We start from the raw sequence: 8,327 nt of genomic DNA, 5'->3' as shown, positions 1-8,327 counted from the left end.
TACACTCGTTTTTTTAATTTTTTTTTTTTTTTTTTTTTTGTCCCTTTTTTTTTTTAGTTACACAAAATAGATCTTCCTACCATTAATCTAATATGCTCGTAAATCAATACTCAACAAGCATCTTCCTAGTAATTCATAGTTTATTTGAAGTTTTGTGAAATAAATTTTGTTGGTTTAGCGTCTTATTCTCATTCCGAAAAGTAAGTTCTTTCTCGATTACACCTTAGGTTCATTTGTTTCACTTAAGTTCGACTTAGGTTAATTTAGTAGAAACTAGTTCAAGTTCTTAATTCTCGGTCCTATACATTCAACCCTCAAAATTTCTTATAGGCTCTCTAGGCCTCCAGAAAGGTTGTTTTGTTAGTCTCTTTCATCGTTATCACAATTCTAGAGCTATATTGTAAGCCTTCGAGGCGCAACCTTGGTTATAAGTTCTTATAAAATTCATGTATACTTAAATTCCATCAACCCTCAAGATACTATTGTGGACCCCTGCCGCTCATGACAAGTTCACTAAAATGAAATTAACTTGTAAACTCCTTAATAATCCCCACAAGTAGAGTCATAAACCGTAAGTCAACTCTATAGTTGTCTGGACTCTTGACAATTGATTCGGGTTTACAAGTAGGACCTAGTTGGTGACCTCTAACTGTGTATTGCTAACATATCATCACTAGTCTAATAGGGTCAAACCCAATAATTATATGAGTTCATTATATATTTATTTTAGAAAAATGATTTAGATATTTTAGGAATAAATTGTCCAGCCTCTACCGTAAATACCCATCTACCTTACCTAGGTTTTTCATCCAAAGAAATACTAAGCACAGAGTGCCGTAATATTCTTTAGAGTGTCTTGTAATCTCTTCTCGATTTGTGTTAATAAAGAGTGCGAGTGTTTCCCACAAAAATTTGAGTTCAACAATCTAGTATCAGAGCGAGGTTAGTGTAGGGTGTTTGATCTCTTCGAATTCTTAGTATGTTCTATGGTTGCAGCTCTCTCTAATCTTCCATATCATAAACGATTTCTTGAGATTATTAGTGAGTGAGTTTCTTTATGTCATGACTAGTCTGTGACCCTCTAAGTTATGTCGAAAAAGGTTGTTTGGTATTACTGAGGTATAGCCAACACGATGGGCGATTTTCAAATTATTGGAGAAATAAAAAAAAAAAAAAAAACACAACAACAACTACAACACGTGGGCAACATGTATGATGTCCTATTTGCAAGGACAAGACCTTTCGAGAGGTCGTTGACGGGAGTGAAACTAAGTCGCCAGAGGAGGATTCTAATGGCGCCTTAAGCAAATGGAGAATCAAAGCAGACAAAACAATGTTTGTCTTGAAGACCACAATCGGAGAAGAGATGTTAGAGCACATTAGGGATGACAAGATACTAAAAGAAGCATAGGATATGTTCTTGATGTTGTTCTCAAAGAAAAACAATATGAGGCTATAATTTCTAGAGAACGAGTTGTTATCAATTTCACAACGTGACATGACGATTGCTCAGTACTTCCACAAAGTTAAGTAAATTTGTTAGGAGATTATTGAACTAGACTCGAAGTCTGCCATTGGAGAAGCTCAAATAAAGAGGATCATTATCCACGGATTACAACCATAATATAGAAAATTCATTATTGTTGTACAAGGATAGCCCGCTCAACCATCACTTGTAGAGTATGAAAATTTGCTAGCCGACCAAGAAGTCATGGCTAGGAAAATGAGAGGTATCACGCCGAAGATTGAAGAAGAAGCCACCAAGGAACTGCACAACCAGAGAGAGCTCATAAGAACGACAACAAGAGCTCTCAAAGAAAGAGATTTGAAGGTATTTGCTACAATTGCGGGAAGAAGGGTCACATGTCCATGAATTGTTGGTCTAGGAAAAAGTCTTTCGAAAGTAATGTGGCATCCTCCAAGATCTCCAACAATTTCGAAAGCATGGAGGAATGAGATGCAGAGGAAATATGTAACATAGAAGAAGACGAGTTGAGCTCATGGCGATGATGGGAGAGCATATTGATTACGAGGATAAATGGATCATTGATTCAGGATGCTTAAACCACATGATTGACGATCAGAGTGATGTGATGGAAGCGGGGTGGCCTCTAGAGAAAGAAGTATTACTAGGCTTTGGGAACATTGAAGAAATTCTTCCACATAAGACGAGGGAGAAAATTATACACATTTGCTTAAGTGCTGATGTGTCTGGAGATCCAAGTGGCACTAATATTGGTGAGTAAGAAGTGAACTCGGTGAAAAGGAAATGATACCTCAACAACTCAGACGGTCAAAAAGAATCCAGAAGCCAAATCCAAAGTATGTCAATTCAGCTATTATAGAACACGAAGTTAAAGAGCCGGAGACGTATGAAGACACATCATACAATACAACTTGGCAGTAGGCAATGGAGGAAGAAATTATACCCTTGGAACAGAATCAAACCTGAAAAACAGTACAAAGACTAGAAGATGTCAAATCCACCTTTTGCAAGTGGATTTTACAAAATAAAGTGTATCCTAGATGAATCAATCGAGAGATATAATGCTCAACCTGTAGCTCGAGGGTTCTCTCAACAATATGGACTAGACTATCATGAAACGTTTAGTCCAATAGTGAAGATCACTATCATACAGGTTCCTCCCGCACTTGTGGTAAAGGTAAATAAAGATTGTAAATTATGGCAGAGGGATATGAAGAATAATTTCTTGTAGGGAGAGTTAAACAAAAAGATCTTCATGAACCAATCGAAGGAATTTGAGAATACAATTGGAGTCACATCAGTACATGCAAAATCAAAAGAAGTTAGTTACAATCAATTAATTATGATCGTCTAAAGTTGAATCTTCTTGTACACAATATTTGAGGTTTCTTCCTATACACAATTAATTATTAGTCAGTCAATGACTCGTTTAAAGAAATTTAATATTGTGTATAGGAAGATTCAATTAATTTAATATTGCTCGACGGACCTTGAGATATGTTAAAGGTATATCAATTAGGATCATTTGTACAAAAGAAGCGATGACTACAAGTTAGCTAGATACCGTGATGCTAACTATGCAGGATATCACGATACCCGAAGATCAAGCACCGAGTAGTTGTTCAAGCTCGGTTCGAGAACAATATCTTGGTGTAGCAAAAGACAACCAACAATATCATGGTCAACTAGAGAAGCAGAGTACAGAGCAACGATTAGAGCAGCTCAGGAAAGTACATTGTTGAAACTCGTGATGAAAGATTTGCACTGGAAAGTTGACTATCCAATACCACTTCATCATGACAACCAATCTGTGATTCGCATTGCAGAAAATCCGGTGTGGTGTTTCATGCTAGAACAAAACATGTGAAGGAGCACTACCATTTCATTAGAGAGAAAATCCTGAAGGGATTAATCGAGATGCAACAGATCAAGATAGGTGATCAAGTGGCAGACTTGTTAACAAAAGGGCTGGCAAACATGAGAGTTTTCGCTGTTAGTTCAACATGGTGCAACTAATGAACACTAGTATTGAGCGAGAGTGTTAAAATATTATCACTAGCCCAATAATTGTATGAACTCATTCATATTTATTTCACAAAAAATAAGGTTACAACGGTGGACCCATACCACTCATGACAGACTTACTAGAAGGAAGTTAACCGACAAACTCCTTACTACTTCCCATAGAGTACAGTCATACGTCATAAATCAGTTCTATAGTTATTCAAACCCCCGACAATCGAGTCAAGTTTACAATTAAGGACTAGTTGGTGAACCCTTACTCGCTCCCGTGAAATCACATACATAAATAATAGAGACATAGCATAACGGTCTAACATATAGATACCTAATCATGGTTTCAGTTTCTCTCGAATCTAAGCTCAGTTCATACATTTTTAAAAAACATGAATTATAACGTTTAAGGTGGTGTGAACTCAACTCCATCCTTAAATCTTGATTATACATTTCCTATAACATATTTTCAATCATACCAAAGACACATCTCCAATTACACTTAAATCTTAATTTAATAGTTCTTTATCAAGAAATGTGCATCATAACGTTAGGAGGTTTAAAAATGGTATAGAGAGGGATGGCCTCTTTAATAAATATGTAGATTTCCTCGTCACGAATCTATAGAGACAAGAATCAAGCAATTTGATCGAGATTTGAGAGAAACGAGGTTCATAAGTTACTGAGAAAACCCTAAACTTCACTTCCAACAATGGCTTCGCTCTCCTCCTACCCATGCTCTCGATCTTCCGTTCCTTCGTGGCGCTCCAACTTGAGTCTCCCATTCAATAGACTCTCCATCACACCCACACGCATTTTCTGCACATTTTTTTTAATTATTCTTCTATTAAAAATAGGATATTACAAATGGTGTAACGTTTAAAAAAAAAAAAAAAAAAAAAAATTAGCCAAGTCAACGGAGGGGCAAATGTGTCATTTTGCCCATCCAGCTATTATAGGGGTCCAAGGGTCTCAATTAGCCATTAGCCACACCCACATTGGATGCATTATAGGCATTCATGTTGACCTCAATGAAAAATTAGGCTTTGATAACTCAAGTGATGTAGACACTAGTTGCTAATCAGACAATAGTATAGGGGACCAAAGATTCAGGGACGATGATCGTGGAGTCCCATAACCTGAAAGATTTTCAGAGACATAAACCGCATTCCTTTAACAGAGGCAAGGTGAGTCCCATCGTAGTAGAGAACTGGTTAGAGACTATGGAAACAACCTTCTATAACATGAACTGTCTGCTGGAGTATCAAGTACATTGTGGGACATACATGTTGAAAGGAGAGGCACACTTCTAGTGGAAAGGCGCTCAAAGGATCATTGCACCATAAGGAGAGCCTATTACATGGTGCCAGTTTAAAGAAACCTATCTCTACAAATACTATCCAGTCACTGCTAGGATGAAAATGCAAGCAACATTCCTTGAACTAAAACAGGGAGACAAGTCAGTAGAGGAATACGATTTGGGGTTCAACAGGTTGGTAAGGTTTTCTCTAGTATATGTGAACACAGAAGAGTTGAAGGCCGAACGATTTATTGCTGATCTAAAGAAGGAGTTAAAGGAGCATGTGGCAACCCATATATCCTCTGATTATGTAGAAGCCCTTCGGGTGGCGATCCTCATCAACAAACTACAGTGGGGATCAGCTCAATCATCCCACACCGCAGTCCAAGGGAAGAGGATCGATCGGAGCCACCCCAGAACTAGTGGACTGCCTCGCGGCCACACTAATAAGTCGGAGAAAGCCTCGGTGCAGAACAGGACCAATTGTCCTAATTGTCCTGTGGCAGCCCATATATCCTCTGATTATGTAGAAGCCCTTCGGGTGGCGATCCTCATCAACAAACTACAGTGGGGATCAGCTCAATCATCCCACACCGCAGTCCAAGGGAAGAGGATCGATCGGAGCCACCCAAGAACTAGTGGACCGCCCCGCAGCCACACTAATAAGCGGGGGAAAGCCTCGGTGCAGAACAGGACCAATTGTCCTAATTGTCAGCGTCCTCACTCGAGGGAATGCATAGTAGGAATAGATTCATGCTACAAATGTGGCCAAATAGGGCACCTTGCAGTAGATTGCCCTCAGAGGAACGATCAGCATGCCAACCGACCTGTGACACAAAATCAAAGGGGCCAGGGTGCTCAGCATTAGTAGGTGTGAGTTGTAGCCCATGCAACCACAACCAGACAAGCTGACGAGCCTGACGCAATTGTTACAGGTACGCTACCCATCTTTGGTCATTTGGCTTTAGTGTTGTTTGATTCAGGTTCGACACATTCGTTCGTATCTAAGGAGTTTGTAGAGCTAGCACACCTAGAGAAGGAACCTTTAGAGATCACCTTGTCAGTGTCTACCCCTACTCACGAGCTATTGTTAGCTACCTATAGGGTTAAGGTAGGTAATGTAACAGTGCTAGGACGTGTCATCGAAGCTGCACTGATAGTGTTAAGCATGCCAGACTTCAATGTCATCTTGGGTATGGATTGGCTAGGCGAGAATCGCACTTTGATAGAATGTGAGACTCAAATAGTGACTCTTAGACTACTGTCAGGGGACAACTTTACCTACAAAGGAGACACTCCCAAAAGAACCCCAAGCGTCATAACAACACTAAAGGTCAGAAAGATGATTTGTAGTGGTGCAAGTGCATTTTTAGCGAGCGTGAACTTAGGCAACCGTAACGAGCAGAAGGTCTCATCAGTACACATCGTTAGGGAGTTCGTAGAAGTTTTTTTTGGAGGATTTACCAAGTTTTCCCTAAGTTAGAGAAGTTGATTTTGGGATCGATGTAGAACCAGGAACTGCGCCGATCTCCAAGGCACCCTGTATAATGGCACTTGTGGAACTCAGAAAATTGAAGGAACATTTACAGGAACCGTTGGATAAAGGTTTTATTCGACCTAGTGTATCACCCTAGGGAGCCCCTGTTCTATTTGTCAAGAATAAGGATGGTTCTCTGCGACTGTGTATTGATTATAGGGAGCTAAACAATGTAACCATAAAGAATAAATACCCTCTCCCAAGAATTAATGACTCGTTTGATCAACTACAGGGAGCAATAGTTTTCTACAAAATTGGAGGTTAGGGTATCATCACTTGAGGATCAAAGAGAAGGATATACCTAAGACAGCCTTTAAAAGTCATTATGAACATTACGAGTTTCTTGTTATGTCATTTGACCTTACCAATACACCAGCAGTCTTTATGGAACTAATGAACAAGGTGTTTAAGAAATTCTTAAACACTTTTGTTATAGTGTCCATTGACGACATTCTAATACTCATAGTTAGAGGCAGAGCACGAAGAGCACCTGAGGAAAGTCCTGACAATATTGAGAGTCAGTAGCTGTATGCCAAGTTCTCCAAGTATGAGTTTTGGCTATTTGAAGTAGCGTTTCTAGGTCATGTGGTGTCAAGCAGAGAGATCACAGTGTAGCTAAGATAGAAGCAGTGATGAGGTGGACAAGGCCGACCACAATCACTGAAGTGTGGAGTTTTTGGGGGCTAGCTAGCTGGATATTACAAAAGATTCATCCAAGGCTTCTCTAAAATATCTTCAGTGCTAACTCAGCTAACCAAGAAGGGCAAACCCTTTGCTTAGATTCTAGCTTGAACAAAGTTTCCAGGAACTCAAGGAGAGGTTGGTGACAACACCATTTCTCACAGTTCTAGATGGGCCAGACAATCTCATGGTGTACAGTGACGCATCAGGGAAAGGTTTAGGGTGTGTGCTCATGCAGAAGGGTAAGGTGATAGTGTATGCTTCTAGGCAACATAAGAAATATGAATGAAACTACCCCACTCATGACCTCGAGTTAGCAACGGTAGTGTTGGCTCTGAAAACATGACGACATTACCTGTACGGGGTACCAGTGTCCATAGTATCAGATCGGGACACCAGGTTCACCTCTCAGGTTTGGAAAATTCTCTAAAAAGCACTAGGAACTCAGTTAAGGTTTAGTACAGCTTTTCATCCTCAAACAGATGGACAGACCAAAAGTCTGAATCAGATCTTAGAAGATATGTTGTGAGCCTGTGTCATAAATTTCTCTGGGTGCTAGGATGAACATCTGCCCTTGATGGAATTTGCCTACAATAACAGTTATCAAGTGACCATCCAAATGGCGCCTTTCGAGGCATTGTATGGGCGTAGGTGTCGAACCCTAGTGTTTTGGGAAGAGGTAGGCACACAGCAACTACTGGGACCAGAGTTGGTTAAGGTCACCAACGCAATGGTGCAAAAAATCAAGCAGAGAATACTCATCGCTCAGACTTGACAGAAGAGCTATGCATATTTGCATAGAAGGGACCTCGAATTTGAGATGGGTGACCATGTTCCTGAAGATAGCCTCTATGAGGGGGTGTTGAGGTTCGGGAAGAAGGGAAAGTTGAGCCCAAGGTTCATTGGCCCCTCCAAGATTCTAGAGAGAGTTGAGGTTGTGGCCTATGAAATTGCCCTACCACCGAACTTTGCCGCCGTACACAATGTGTTCCACGTGTCCATGCTACGAACATACACTCCAGACCCTACCCAGGTGATCGAACATGAAATGCTTTGTCTTTAGGAAGATCTGTCATACGAGGAGAAACCTAGCAGAATTTTGGCTCGAGACACCAGACGATTGAACAACAAAGTTATTCCCTTGGTGAAGGTCTCATGGGGTAACCACCGCGAGGAAGAGGCAACTTGGGAACGAGAAGAGAACGTAAAGAGAGCCTATCCTGAACTCTTCCAAGAGATGCCAACTTTCGGGGACGAAAGTTCGTAAGAAGGTGAAAGTTTGTAATGCTAAAAAAAAAAAAAAAAAAAAA

The sequence above is a fragment of the Cucurbita maxima genome, unplaced genomic scaffold (genome assembly GCF_002738345.1).
Source record: "Cucurbita maxima cultivar Rimu unplaced genomic scaffold, Cmax_1.0 Cma_Scf00015, whole genome shotgun sequence".
Lineage (NCBI taxonomy): Eukaryota > Viridiplantae > Streptophyta > Magnoliopsida > Cucurbitales > Cucurbitaceae > Cucurbita > Cucurbita maxima.
The sequence above is the reverse complement of the archived record's forward strand: the minus strand, read 5'-3'. Positions refer to the sequence as shown.